This window comes from Pteropus alecto, unplaced genomic scaffold (assembly GCF_000325575.1).
Source record: "Pteropus alecto unplaced genomic scaffold, ASM32557v1 scaffold185, whole genome shotgun sequence".
NCBI classification, from domain to species: domain Eukaryota; kingdom Metazoa; phylum Chordata; class Mammalia; order Chiroptera; family Pteropodidae; genus Pteropus; species Pteropus alecto.
In genome coordinates, this window is record NW_006438088.1 from 4,372,902 (window position 1) to 4,388,570 (window position 15,669).

Here is a 15,669-nt window from a genome sequence, read left to right on the forward strand (position 1 = left end):
TCCTGAACTCATGTTCTGTATGTGGTCTTTCTCAGTGCCTTTCTTTGTTTTTTTAACCTTTTGATTTTTTTTCCCTTCTAGGATTGCTCTCACGTCTGATGTGGCCTCTGTTTCATGTCACATCTAAAACTCCTCTGTACCTCAAACTTAGAAAGGTAAGTATGTCTCTGCTGGGCCGTCTGACTTCTGCCAGTCTGCTCGCCCGTGGTCAGTGGTGAGTCTGTGTTCTTGTTCTCTGCCCTGGAGTGCACACCAAAGCCTGCTGCCTCTTCCCAGTAGAGTGGGTGACATTCCAAAAAACACTTGCTCTCAGAGAATTTGCATTTGAGGAACTTCAGGCCTTGAGGGAAAAATAGGGTTGAGAGATATAAAAGCCTGTTTTTCACTGTTTAGAAAAATCAAGAGAACATGCTAAGAACTGTCATTGATATTTTTTCACATTCATTTAGAAATAAGGAGTTTTGTACAATTGATTTATATTTATCACGACTTGCTTATTAGAAACTCTGTCATCTCCCTTACATTTTAAAAAGATATTTTAAAATTGTTTTCTCTTAAAAGCAAACAAATATATACCAGGAAAAAATTGAGGGTGTTATCCTCCATTTAGAATCACACTTAGTATGTTGCATATATTATAATTCTAAGTCTCTAAATCATGTTCCTAAAACCATAATATGAAGTGATTCTCAGTTTGCATATGTTCTGTCCAAATTTTCTAAAATTGTGAAATAAGCGTTATGAAATAAGTGCCCCTAAATCCAGTGTTTATTTCAGGGAACTCATAGATGGTGGGATCCACATATTTATCAGAAATTTTTATCTCTTATAGTTCTCTACCATATATCTGGAGATTATCATTTGTTTCAAATGCCGATTTCAAGAGTAATTTTGGCCTTACATTTCATCTTCAGCATTTTGGTGGTTTTCCCCTATAACACGCATTGGTTCTCTGTGTAAGCGCATTGCCTTCTTCACCCTGAAGCACCCTTCCCTCCCCCGTTTTGCAGCTTTAGTGCTAACAGTGTTGCCTAACCATAACTCTTGGCCTCTCTCCACGCATTTTTTTAAAAAAAGTCCTTGACCGTAATATGCCATAATTTTTTTTTATTTCAGTGTTTTTTGGAAGTTTTCTTATACTTCATGTTATGCTTGAATTTCTTTCTTTTTTTTTTTTCCCCCTAAACCGCTCACTAGATAAACCACTTCCAAATTTATTTTGCTCTTGGGGCTGACTTGTAGCAAAGCTATGCACAGCTGCCCCAGGTGGAAAGCCAAAGTGAAGAGAATATTAGATGTGTGTGTTCAAATCCCTGTTCTCCAAATGATTCCAATTGAAACTAGTCCACTTTCCCACTAACGTATTCAAAAGGAAAATTCTAGCAAAATCCCCAAATGCCAGAATCACTTCTATATATCATTTGGATAACTTTATGGTACTGATAAGACCAGTTCATGCCAGGCCCATTTGTCATTGTTTTCTCTAGTTAAGCTTAGTATTGCCATTAAAAAGTACAGTCTAATAATATTACACTGCTTAATGACTTAGAAATCTTTCACATATATGAGATAAAACCTTGAAGTAGGCAGGAAATAATTAGAAATGTCTTTTACAAATACAGGTTAGGAAATGAAATTGTATTATGATGATCCAAATTAAAGAAAGATTTTTGAAGTGAATCAGTAATTTATACTTATCCTGTTACATTTTATTCTGAACAGGTTATTGATGTTTTCTAATAGCAAACTTAGCCAGTGTGTAAAATCATTCTTGATACTTATTAACAGGCTGCATCTGCTGTGTCCATATATTTTAGACTCTGTACCAGTCATCATGCCTGTATACATATGTAATATATAATCTTTTAACAGCTCTGCAAGGTAGAGAGATGTTACCATAAAGAGAAGTTACAGAACTTCACTAAGGTTGCATACCAGGCATGCAGCAGAGCCAGTATTCAAACCTAGAACCATATGACTCCAAAGCCAGTGTTCTTTGCACTATACCAACCCCTTCTTTCTTAGATTATACAGACATACCTTATTTTATTGCACTTGGCTTTATTGTGCTTCACAGATGTTACATTTTTTGCAAATTGAAGGCAAGGCCCTCCATCAGCAAAAGGATTACAACTCACTTTGTTGCGATACTTGCTTTATTGCAGTGTCTGGAACTGGACCTGCAGTATCGCTGAGGTGTGCCAGTATCTAGCAGAATGCTATCATTTGCTTAACATTTTTAAGTGGAATAAAGGAAAGTAAAACACATTATCTTACCACTTTTAGGTAAGAAAATTTCCTAAGAATATTAAAATTTCTTCACTTCCTGACTCCCTGAACAAACAAGTTAAAATGAAGGCAGTTGGGATTGGGTGGGTATAGGAAGTTGAGAGTCATACATAATATGAGAGTGTTAAATATTATTAAAATTAGTAAATAAAGCACATTTCTCAGTGTATTTAGAATACCGGTAGGAGTTATGCATGTTTATATTATAACAAAGTGTGCTTTATTTATTTGGGGAATAAATTAATCCATTATATGGCATTTACCAAGGTAATGTTTTCCTTTTTGTTTGAGCATAGGAATTGAAAGTGATTCATGAAACAGACACACACACAATCAACATGTAAATTAGAACCACATTAAGATGATCATTATTTTATGTTGTTATCCTAAAATGGTTCTGTATATTCAACTCAGTTGTTAATTCTGAATCAGGGAAGGTTTAGAACTCTCTGTGAATAGTTTTATAGAGAAACTTCAGTGTTCAGTTATTGCATTTATTCTTTTTGTGCACATTTTTGTTTTTGGTTTTTGTGTTTTTTTCCCCCCAAGGGAATTACTGTTTTACTGATTTTAATGTATATAATGGACAAATCCAGGGCATAATCTGTATGTCTGCTGTCTGAGGTCTCTTTCTATACTACAAGCCTGAGCATATTCCTGTCCTGATTAAAAACTTTCAGTGATCCCGATTAGTTAGGAGTCTTGGTTGCAATTGACAGAAACTAATGGGGCCATTGAAGAATTCCAAATAGCCAAGTGACAGGAGCATATTTGCATGTTAGAAGAATCACTGTGACAGCAGCATAGTGATAAGGATGAAGGGGAGACAGTCTGAAAACAGAGACTGAGGAGCCAGTATGGATCTCAGGCTCCAGTATGCAGAAATGTTCCTTTACACTGGCCTAACTGGTCAGTTAGCCATGTGAAAATTGAGTTTTGACCAATAGAATGGGTTGGTCCTCCATTCTCCCACCCTCCCTAGCCCCATCCACACCCTTACCAAGTTTTGGGGTACCACAGATTAGAAAGTAGGGTGCTGTACGTGGTTGCTCAGGTCAGGGTTAGGGATGGGCCATGTGAGTGTTCCTTAACTGCCTCCTCTCTCTTCCCTTCTGGGCTTCACCTGTCTGGTGTGATAAGGGAAGTGAGTGTCAACAGAGGCCAGACTCTCTTGAGACCAGAGTGGCCCCATGCTCTGGTTGCTCTGGTTTTTCAAACCTCTGCCTACTCGCTCAACACACCTTCACTACCCCCTCATCCCCCGCCACCCCCACACACAAGTTCTCTTCTTGGATCCAAGTTAATATTAAATGCTCATCTTCCTAATAACCAAAGCAAAGGGAACATGCATGGTCTTGGCACACTCTGCCTCTACAGCATGGCACTTGGTCCCCAGGCCATTCCTCCTCTCCCAGCTCCATGTTCCTTCTGGACGTGTGCCCCACATGCTGGGCAGACTTAGTGGGTGCCTGTGTGGCAGGAAAATAGGGTTCCCTGGTTGCTGATTCTTACACATCTGAAGTTCTTCCTGCCTGAGTTCTCTATTCTGAACGTCCTAATCTCTGAATAATGGCTACTATATCCTGGCTTATCAAGAGACCTCTTCAGTTTTCAGCAGGGTGTTCATAAGCCTCATCTTAAAGTTTCAGACATTCAGCTACAGAATTGAAATGGAATTTCAAAAGAGGTTCAAATCTGAACCTTCTTAGGCATTTATTTGGTGCCACAAGTAACCTGTTACTGCAACATCTGTGAATCAACAAGTTTTCACATTAAGGTTTTTCTGCCCTTTCTCCTTAGGGTGGGAACCTCCCGTCTTCCAAAGCACCTCTTTTCTAGCACACTAGCATTTCTGGCTTGTGCAAGTCCACAGCCCCACCCCTGTCCCAGCATGCTGGTCTGGGAGGCACGTCCAGGCTTGGGAAGCAGAGCTGTCCTGTGCCCCCAAACTGGCAGCACTGGGAGACTTTTGCTTTTTCCTTTGGTTTTTAAGCAGTTTGGAGTTTAAGATAAAGGTCTTAAAGTTAACTTTCTCTGCCTCTCCCCTTCTAGGTATTTGCATAGGAATCAGAGGAGTTAATCTTGTGAGTAAACTCTAAACATCTGCTTGTTTCCTTCCTTTTCTATCTGCCCAGGGTTCTTAAACACATGACTGCTCCCCAGGCCACCAGTGCCTTTTCAGAGTTCACCTCCTTTCTGAAACGGGGGTGGCCTTTTTTGAAAAATAATCTGGCTCCAGTTCTAACAGTTGAAGCAAGTCTATAGCACAGATGTACATTCGACTAAGATTCTTAGCACATTATCGAGGCAGCCCACAAGTCTGCATCTCACTCCACAATTTCAAGTATGCAGGAAGCACCCCCTCTTTTTATTCCCATAACTGTTCTGATTCACACTCCAGTCCCCACTCAGGCAACCCTGAGGGAATTTTCGTTGCAGTTATTTTTAGACATTTTCCCTTCCCTCGCGGGGTGTGTCTTAGAACCAGGAGATTTCCATGGTACCTGGTAGGTGAGGGACTTACCTCTGGCCTTTGGCGTATCACAGAAGTGGTCCCTTGCAACCCTGCAGCTCTCTCTGAAGGCTGCCAGTGGAGGCTGGCAATCTCTTGCTCAGGTTTCCCTGAGCACACCCCACCCAGCTCTCCTCGCGAGGGTTCTATTCTGCCTTGAGGAACAGAGCTGGGAGGGCCCCCTCGCTCGGGGCTGACAGATCTCCTTTTCCTTTCCCGTCCAGGGGCAGGAGAGATGGAGGCGAGAGTGTTTTTTTCTCACCTTCTTATCCACTCTCTTCTTTTCCCATCCCAGAAGTTGGGCAGAATCTCCTCACTGTGTTTAGATGTTAAAGATAGACAGCTTCTGCCATCATCTGGGCATGCCCCTCTGCGTCAGATGAGTATGACTATCTCATTTAGTGTCTCCACTTCAGAGGTGTAATCTTATCGTTCACTGCGGCCCACCTCGCTGAAATGAGGTTTAGTTGTCTTATAACTTACCACGTTGGGTGGGCTCCTTTCCATCTGGAATCACAGACTTTAGAAAATAAAATAAAAAAAACATTCGAGAGGCTTTTCAAAACAAACCTTGTACATCTTCAGTCTAGAGGCTTTCACTAAAAACCAAGGCAGAATTCCCAGTGTTTGGGGCTTGCCCAATTCTTTCCTACTCAAATCTTTAGAAATAAAAAAGTCAGTCTGAATTTACTTAAGCAAAATCAGGAGTAGCTAGAAGTGAATGAGCTGAAACTGGAGGAAAATCCCTTTGTTCAGTTTGGATTTCAGTGAATGCTCAGCAGGCAGCTAAACCAGTTCATTAATAGAGAAAAAGACATGTTCTTAAATGCTGCTTGCAGAAGTGCCTAAAAAAAAAATTGCATTCCAGAATTCAAACTCTCTAGACTCATGACACTCTAGTTTTTGTTTTCAATGAAAAAACAGATCACCCCACCCCCCAAATATTTTCCCATTTATTTAAAACAATTAACTACAAGTGAGCTGTCACATTCCTAGAAATCTGTGATTTTTCTTGCAACTCTGGAGCTCAGAAACATCTATATTTAGGAATGTCAAATGTGATAGGGTCTTTTTTTTTTTTTTTACCCATATACATTTTTTAAATACAATTTACACATTAAAATGTTTTTCTCTGATTTTGAAATTTAAATTCAGACCTGAAAAGCAGTCTGCAAGTAGCATCCTGTCAAGCTTAGATGTGTTCTTTTTCCTCACTGTCTCTTCTCTGCCTTATTAAATTGTGCTGAACGGCGCGGGACGTCCCCCCGGGCCGTGCATGCTGCCAGGCTCTCTGTTGCATTGTTAACTATTTAAGCCTGGTGCTGCGATGGCAGGTGGGGAGGGCGAGGGACTTGGTCTCCTCCCTGCCAGAGCTCCCCTCTTTCACTAGCGCGGCTTACATCCACCAGCTTAAGAATAAGCTCCCGTGTGAGCCCTCGGAGGCCGAGGAGTATTGTTGAATTCAGAAAGGAATCGCTTTCTTTTAGTGATAATTTGAATACTTTGACAATGAAGCTAAGCTACTCGGCTGCCTGGTTTGCGTACTTCATGTCATGTGTACCCTTTCGAGTGAAGCAGAAGAGAGCCCCCGCCTCCCTGAATTCATAAATTGGTATTGTCCATTGGTGAGATGGGTAGGAGCAAAGGAAGAATCATTCAGGAGAATTTCACTATCTTGCTTTAATGTTTTCTAAAGCCCTTTAAAAAAAAAAAAAAAATTAACAGAGACCACTATAAACGTTGAGTATTTTGAGAAGAGAGATGGACCAGGAAGATGATTTGTGAAGTGCTTATAAATGCAAAGCAAGGAATACGTTTAAAACAAATTCTCTGGATGATTCAAAGAACTTACCTCCAGTTTTTTTCCTGAATTGCAATGGGTTATTTTAAAGCTTTAGTTGTCTAAAATGGCCTTAATTTTTCCATTTTTAACTTAAAAGGATGTTCTTATGCAAAATAAATGGACATAGCCTTTTTGTTCAAATTAAAAGAAGAAAACAGGCAACCAAGTGAAAAAAATCACTTAGGTGAGATATAATTGGCTTTGTTTCATAATAGATTTACCTTTGTACTGCTAAGAAAATCCTGAAAAGCTTTTCCCCTAAGAGGATCAACTGGTTGGAATTGTCTTAGTTGGAAGAAGCCAAGCTTTATAATTAATTGGTGAACAGAGATACCGGTTTCCGAATGCTCACCAGGCAGCAGTGGTGCAAAGCTGGCTGCAGACTGGGCCCTGAAGACTTGGTGAAAACACAGATTCCCAGGGCCTCAGTGATGCTGCGTCAGTCTGTACAAAAGGTCTCCCTGGTATTCTAACGCATAGCCAGGTTTGGTAGCCACTGAATCGTCTACTCAATTTGGAGCCTTTGGCCTTTTCACCTTGCACATCTGATAAATCTATACATTTACACAATGCTTTTGTGGAAAAATGAATGCCCAATAGTTATTGGTGACTTTTTTCAGTTCATAATTTGTTTCAGATTCTGTTATTGCATAGATTTGCATGCATGTTTTATGGTATTCTAATACTGTTGATTTAAAAAAGTACCATTTCCTCTGAGTGCTATTTTGAATATTTTATGTAAGCAATTGCATGTTTTGTTTTGTTTTGTTTTGTTTTTTGCAGAATGCAGGGGAAATTTTCAGGGTTTTTCTAATCCAGTTGCACGTAGGACAGAGGTTATAATAGAAATTCTTAAAGGTCTTGAGCAAGATTATATGAAATATTGAAAATATTTTTAAGTTACAACATGATGAATTTTATCACACCTTTTAAATATATCAGATGATCTAAGTGTTTAAGACTTTCACCCTATGATATATCTGAGATATTTTAAAATTAGGGGTCGTAGGTTTATTGAGGTATTATACTACGGGATTTTAAAGTTTAAAATTTATATCATTTATTAAACTTCACAAAAAAGCAGCAGAAAATCTCCTCTATACATTGTTAGTTGAGTGCGTGTTCCTGAAGTGAAGCTCAAGATGCAACATAGCAGGGGTGGGGGGATTGTTTTTCTAGCTTCATTCACTGAAGATGTGCAAGATCTCTTTTTACAGGTTTGAAGCCTCAAACAAACTTCTGAGAGGACCATTTGGGAGATAGCATTTCCTGTCACCGAGTAGGTATGCAAGTGATGGTAGCTTTTTAAACTTATTTGTATATGGGCATGTTTATTAATAATTGCTTGGAAACACATAGTAATATTAGTCAAGGACATGCAGGAGGTCCTATGTTCTTCAAAAGGGTTCTCGTATAGAATAAATGCATGTCCCCTCCAAACTGCAGAATAAATGCATGTCCTCCCCAAACTGCAAAAATGCCTTAGACCAGAATTCTTTAGCCTTCTCTCGTTTTAAAAACATTTGTACACTCTACATTTTGGGAATCAGAGGATGCAATTAGCATCTTTTCATATCTTTGCTGTCCCCCATCTACAGTCCAGGGGTATCTGGAGATCTATAGAATTTTCTGCTGACAACCCTGTCAGTTCAGAAGCTTTAAGCTGCCCTGACTACACTCCTAACTTGCGTACATAAGAGGATGTATAAAGGTTGCTGTCCTGTTTGTAGATGTTGACTGTTAAGCCTGAGGAAGATGTTGCTCACATACCAGTAGCACTAGGGAATCCAGCCACAGATTCTCAGGCTTCATTTGGAAATACTGTAGTAAATGCTACTGCTAAAGTCTGCTGCTCCTGCAGATAGCTTAGCTCGGGAGATGGCAAGCTGTGAGTGGGAAAAGCACTCGGCTTAGTTCAGAACAACTGGGTTTGGCCTCTGGCCGCTATCGTAGTCATCAATAATGATATTAATGGAAGCTAACACTTTTTGGGTACTTATTGTGCACTAGGCACTTTGCTTAGTACATTTCATTGCTTGCAGTATCTTATTTGTCAGTGCTTATGGGTAAAGAACTTAAGTCTCTGAACCTCAGTTTCTTCATCCGTTAGATGGGGACACAAATACTTTCCTGCCTGTCTCATAGGGCTGCAGATGGAAATTAGTAGGCAAAACAGCAAGAGGGTTTTATGAGTTCAACTGAAATATGTTATTGTTTTACTAAGTACTGTTTTGGTTGCCTTTGAAATATAATGTTCTTACTCAATAATATTTTTGATTTTTTGACCAAGAAATTGAAATTCATCCCAATATGCTGGCATATCTACTAGGAACTAACTGAGACAGGCACTAGGAGGTCTAATTAGGTGGAGGAGGGGCGTGTCGCCGCCATGTCTTGTTTACTGTGTGATAAACTTTAGAAGACTGGGCACGATAACCAGTGAGATCCTGAAATATGTCTGCCCAGTATTCGGTGGTGAGTCTGTGGGCTAAAGACAGGTTGGGGGTGGCTAACCCCCCGGGCAATGTCTGTCTGAGGAGCAGAGTGGGACAAGCCCAGGCAGGATGGACAGGACAATTGCTGGGCAAGCAGGAAAGGAAGCCAACTTGAGACATCGCTATAGGCTACTGGGAAGGAGCAGCAAGCATGCAGCGGTGGGAAATTGGGGCTTATTGTACGCAAGGTGCCTGGCCTCTAGGGCGACAGGAGCACAGAACAGCACATTGTAACTGCCTGTGGATGGGCTGTGGGATGGACCACACATGTGGCTTGCGAGGACAGCTACTTAGAGAGTATGCATTCCTCCCCATTGAACTGGGTATAATTGTAATGGTTTGTTAAACAAACAAAGGACCAAAAGCTGTGAATGGAGGAGAGAAAAGACTTAAGGTGAAAAGGAGAGGAGGCCCTGCCTGCCAGTGTTCCACTCTTTTTACACTTTCTCCCCCATTTCCTTGACATTCCTTTCTCCTTGTCAAAGGAGCCAGTGCAGGACCTTGGAAAAGTTGCCTGTCTCTTTAGTGTCATTTCCATTTAAGATGGAAACCTGATGAAATGTTTATCATCTTCAAAAGGAAAAGATGAAAAACTAGGGTCATCCTTTTAGAGGACCAGTGATAAATTTTTTTTATATTTCAAATTAAGTATTTCTGGATGAACAATTTGCTTTGCATCCTTTGAGTTTATTAGATGTGACATGGGAAGGCAAAGAGAAAATTCTCACGGAAGCCTCATGTAGTGTTGTCTAATAAGTAAGGCATGTGGCCTCAGTGGTGGGCAGACGTGCTTCTGAAGAAAGGGGAGTGAGCGTTGGACTGGAGGCAGCAACTTCACTTTTCTCTCTTAACTACACAGTTTACAGGAAAGTGAGTTCTGGATGTTCATCTGTTGAAAAAGCTTGAAAAAAAATAATGTAAGTTGTCATTTTAAACTGCCAATTACATTCGTGTCCATTCGGGTAATCAGATTCTGTCTCAGACTCATCTTGGGTAAAAAGAACCATTTAGAGTTTCAAAACAGTACTTTTACATTGGCTGTGCCCTCAAGGTAATGAAGCTATCCATGGGGACGGGTTAAGTTTTCCTGTGTAAAGCAATCTGTTGATGAAATGTCCTCACTTTCACTGGCTCCCGGATCCCTGTGGGATAACCTCGGATTCCTCTGCCTGACTCCTAGGGCCATTTGTGTTCTGGGCACTGCCTCCCCTCCAGGCCTATCTCATGCTCCCCTTATTCTCATACCTGCATTCCAGCCAGACTGATCCCCGCCCCCCACCCCCGCCCCGTGATCCCTGCTGCCCTGTGCTGCTTCCTGCCGCTGTGTTTTTATATGTTCTTCCCTCTGCCTGAAATCACCGCCTCCCTATTGTCCACCTGGTACACTCCTAGACACAGCCTAAGTAGTCATACCAACATTTAGACAGTACAGTTATTTGAAAAGGAAAAACAAAGAATAGTGATCTTTAATTCCACCCCCAGAGAAACTTTGCTGACATATTGTTATTTTTACTTTTAGTCATTGTTCTATTTATTTAGAGAAGTTGTTAGGCTCAGACATCCCACCCAAGTCTGGAGCAGACATCCCTTCCCAGATCTCATATAGTTTTTAAGTTTCCTTCAAGAGATGTTTAACTCATGAATCTGGCTTCCCGTCACCGCGGTCAGGCTGCTTCTCTTGTTTCTTTTCTCAGTTGAGCCTTTACCCTCACACACTTCCTGGGAAGGACCCAGGCTTTTCTTTTCCCTAGAATGGTAACCGTATTAGGACAATAGGCTCTGCTGCTAATTAGGTAGTTTTGGTTCCTTCGTGCCCTACTCTTAAAGTCCCAGGAAAAGAGATCAGGGCTCTCAGCTATAGAAGCTATCCTAAAAGGGCGCAAAGGCCAGTCGCAGAGGATTTGTTGGGAGGGAGGAGGGGGATCTATTTTCAGCTGTCACAAAGGAGTAGTCCCCATCACTGACTTTAATGACTAGAAAATCTCCTCCTAATACCGAAGGCTCTTGTCTGGATTTCAGGACGGCTCTCCACCCCTCACCCCCACCATGCTACCTAGAGTTCATTAATAGTCTTCTTACCACAGATCCCTTCCACGTCAGCTGGAGAACCAGTCCTGGGCTTCACACCTGCCTCTCTGATGCACATACCTATTTTGCTTGTTGGTAGACACTTGATATTTCTTTCTAAACATTTTTATTTAAAAATATGGTATATGTAGTGGGGAGAGGAAGAGTATGGAAGATTTAAGAGTCTGTAAAGACCTTTTCTTCCTTCCTTTCTCCTGGATGTGTATCGTGCAGGAACAGTCCTTCCTGTGGAGGCTGGGGACTCCCGAGGTGCCCAGGCCCCCCGCTTCCACTCTGTTCATGTGAGAGACAGACCTCTCGCCGATGAAGCACCTCTGTGGTGTTAGGTCCTGGCTCCTGGTCCTTAGTGGTCTTTACCCTTTGGCAGCCTGGCTTCCCTTCACCTTCTGTGGCTCTGCAGGCTCATATCCCAGGCCGCTGCCTTTTCCATCGCTTCCTAGGGCTCCCTCCCCTTCCAGCTGAGACAATTCTGTTACTGTCACCAGCTAGAAATTATTTTGGAACATCTTATCAAGTTAGTTTAGTGCAAACTTAATTCTCATTTTGCCCCCCTCCCTTTTTTTTTAATCACCATAGACTTCTCACTACACTGTCTTACCCAAGAGGAACTTGGGCGGGAGTGGGGTGGAGAATTTAGAGGGAGAAGGCTTCTTCTGTCCTTGGAGCCTCTGAGAATTGCATGTCCCCACAAGCCTGCTTCCACCCTGCTCCACAATGCAGAATAGATATCCTAAGGGAGTATCAGTCTAGCTGCAGCCTGCCGTAAAGAAAACAAATTCCTTCTCACCCCCATTTTACCAACCCACTTTGGGAAGGACAAACATTGGTGATCAAGGTTGATCATATGAGCTTACTGACAGGATCTGAGGCCACCCAAGTAGAGCTCAGAGTAATTTATAAAGTCACTTATAGAAGCCAGATACACAAAGTATCTCCTTCCCTGAAGCCACAGTATCATTTGCTCTGTTTGGTCTAGAAGAATACCTCAGCCCCTCCTTGATGCTGTAGGTCTCCTTGTTGGCCTGACTGCCTACGAAATACCTTAATTTAAGCTCAACACATCTAAAACTGAACTCCTAACTTCAGAGTTCTGGGACTCATCATTTCTTTCCCTGTCTGCCACTACTGTCACCTCTTTTCTCTAACCTAACCTAAGTCCTAATCTAACTAGCCTGTTTACAAAGTGTCATTTCAACCTGCCCTCTCTTCCTTTCCAGGCCACTTTTATCTCTTCTGAGATATGGCAGAAGCCAAAATGGTCTCACTACCTCTGGTTCCACTACTCTACAGTATCTTATACATTCTGGCCATAATTATCGTCAAAATGTATGTTGCTTATAGTGGATTGCAGTTGCCCAGATCCCTGGTCATTAGTCTTGGGTCATCCTGGCCCCTTGTGGTTTGGCTCTTGGTCTTCTGTGGATCTTTGAGCCTTAGATTCTGTGCTTCTGCCTTTCCCATGCTTCTGATACCTGTTGAAACGGTTTTGTTGGCATTCTCTACCTATTTCTACCGCTTCTCTCCCTACCTCCCTCACGGCTTGACTAAATTGGCTAGACAGTCCAAAATATTACAACAAAAGCCCAATCTTCTCCTTTGTGATTGGTCTTTGCCTCCCTCTTCAGCCTATGTGTCCACAGTGCCCCCATATTTGCATCATATTCCAGTCACACTGAACTACTGATTTCCAAGTGCCCTGTGTTGACTCATTTTCTTGGTCTGAAATAGACTACTTCCCCCTTTGAACAGCGGGTAAACTTGCAAGCTTAGCTTTAACTTTGGCTTCTCTATGGAACTTCTTTTGATTTCCCAAGCAAGAGATGATCACTCCTTACACAACTGTATTCCTTACCCACCTTGAATTTTAATAATTATTTTCACTTTTTTCATGCATTGGTCTTTATAGAGCAACCTAATTGTATCATATTTGTTCATTCTTAAGGAAGAGCATCTTTGAGGGCACGTCTATGACCCTGGTCTGTTTCTTGCCTCTTCTGTCCTTAGTTGGTTTTGGCCGACTTTCTATTTTTGCTAATCTGATTGGTTTAAAAATTGAGTTTCATTGTGGTGTGTTCGTTCATTTGTTTGTTTGGGTGGTGGGTGTTAAGAAATGAAACAGAAAATGTCAGATGTGGTTAGTGTGTGAAAAAGAAAAAAAAAGGCAGGGGAGTGTGGGGCATAGGAATGCCAAGGGTAGTGGCGGGGTTGGTCAGTGATTAAACAGGTTAATGAGAATTGGGATTTTGCCAGCCATGTGCAGTGAGGAGGGAAGGCCCACAGAGTAGGAAATGCAAGGGAAGTGATTTTAACGATGGACCAAGGAATCTAACTTGGATAATATTGTGCATGTTTTCATTTCTTCATTAGCTCTCTGAGTTTACCCTTCTGTGAAATGCCTTATTTTTTTCATTCTTGCCTAAAGTTTTAAAGTTTCATTTTAAACGTTAAGCCTGTAATCTGTCTGGAATTAATTTTATATATGATGTATGGTAGGAATTCAGTTTCCTTACTTTCCATCTGGATAACCAGTTATTTAATCCATTTGTCCTTTTTTCTTTCCCCAATGATTGCAGTGTGAACCCTGTCATATATTTTCTGTATAAGGGTGAGTCTGTTTCTTGGCTATTCATTCTACCCTGTTGGTCTACTTTAATCCTGTGCCTATATCATACTGCCTTAATTATTATAGCTGGGTGTTTAAAAATTTTTTATCTGTTGTCTTTTACTTTTTTCTCTGAGAAAAGTCATGGTCTGTTTATATAATGATGAGAATGATCCAGTAGAACTAGGAGGAGGGTTTTGGATATTATTCTCTTTATTCTTGGACTTCGTTTTCCATATAAAATTTAGGATGATTATGTCAAGTTCTCACAAAGAACCCTGCTGAATTTTTGTTAGAACTTCATTGACTTAATACATAAATATGGAGAGAATTGACAATGTTATAATTATTTTATTTATATTTCCCTATTCATGAACATGGTATATATCTCCATTTATGTAGGTCTTTAATGTTTTTCAGTATAGTTTTATAATTTTTTCATAAATGTCTTGTACATCTTTGGTTAGATTTATTCCTAGGTATTTTTGCTTTGTGGCTAATGTATATGGTATTTTAAATTATATTTGTTTGCCGGCATTTGGAAATATAGTTGCTTTTGTATTTTGATTTTTTTATTACTAAATATCTTGCCACACTTTCTAATTCTAATAGTCTGTGTGTGGATTCTCTGGAGTTTTCTATGTGGACTCATTTGTAAATAATGAAAGATTAACGTATTCCAGTTTTACATCTTTTTAATGCTTTATTGTATGGTCCACAACTTCTAATACAAATGTTTAACAAGAGGCAGTGATAATAGATACCTTTATCATATGATGATGGTTTCATTAACTTAAAAATTATCTCTTCTTTCTTGTTTCTTAGTCTAACGGTGCATATTTCAGCCATTTAACTTATGAATGATTTTACTGTTAGTCTCTGGGTTATATTAGTTGGGTTATTAAAAGTTGCTCTATGGTGTTAATTATTACTGAGCATTAGGACTAGCAAACATGTAAAAATAGCAGATACCCTCAAAAGAAGCCACATTGGCAAACATAAAGGTACCTAAAAATTCATCAGGGGAATTTATTACCCTGAAGATTCTCAGATGCTCCCCCAGGGAGTTTGACTGCAGTGCCTGCCCTGCCCAAAGTCTTGCACTTTCCACTACCTTTTTTGTTGTCTTTTTCCTTAAAAAAAAAAAAAAAAAATCCCGTTCTTCTTTTAGGAATTTCTTTCTCTCTAGGACATTAATGATAGTTATTTTTGAAGTTTTCTTCTCCCAGTAGAGTTTTTTTCTCCCCTTCCATCCTAGTTGCTTTTTTCTGTTTGTTCTCTGTCAGTTTTTCCTATTATATACTTTTGTCTGATTTCTGGTGGTCCTCAGCTGCCTACCGATTTATGAGTGGAGCCATTAAAAGCTGATAGAAGCTTTGTATAGTTAGATGGGGCTTGTCAACAAGGGCTTCGTTGTAGGGCAGTGCAGGTAAATCCTGGGGATTGCCATTTGTCCTTGGCATTAGCACTTTTCTCTGGGGCTGGTCAACTTTTCCAGAGAAGACTCCTTCAGTCTCCCGCCTGGGAGAGTATAGGCCTGGCTGCCCGTGTTCCAGTAGCCACTTGCGGGAAGTCTACAAACTTCCACTTAATTCATCCTATTTCGGCATAGTACCCCGCCAATTTAAAGCCATGTGGTAAGATACTGATCAGGCCGCACATCTGTAATCTTCAGCCTTAGCCCCATGAGCACCTGTTTTGCCAATTAGGCATATAATGAGCCCCAACTCTTTTAACATTGCACTTGCTCAGATATAACACCTAACAAATTTTACGACTCATGCGCATAAGCAATAACAACTACCTGGAGGTTCTGAGTAGCTTCTTCATGCTCCTGTTC

General features: G+C 40.7%; 1 protein-coding gene across 26 annotated transcripts in view; it reads left to right on the plus strand.

Moving 5' to 3' along the window:
• The window catches only part of PLAGL1 (PLAG1 like zinc finger 1), a 61,648-nt gene that overhangs the window by 33,933 nt on the left and 12,046 nt on the right, over window positions 1-15,669 (plus strand). For 6 of the 26 annotated variants that reach the window (XM_025049262.1, XM_025049254.1, XM_025049259.1 and 3 more), the window contains 3 exons: window positions 82-155; window positions 4,342-4,373; window positions 7,862-7,927. The gene's annotated coding sequence lies outside the window, so the exon portion shown is untranslated. Of the gene's footprint in view, window positions 1-81; window positions 156-832; window positions 957-4,341; window positions 4,374-6,741; window positions 6,829-7,823; window positions 7,928-15,669 lie in introns of all 26 variants that reach the window. The other 20 variants (XM_025049263.1, XM_015592113.1, XM_025049264.1 and 17 more) reach the window with 12 other exon arrangements.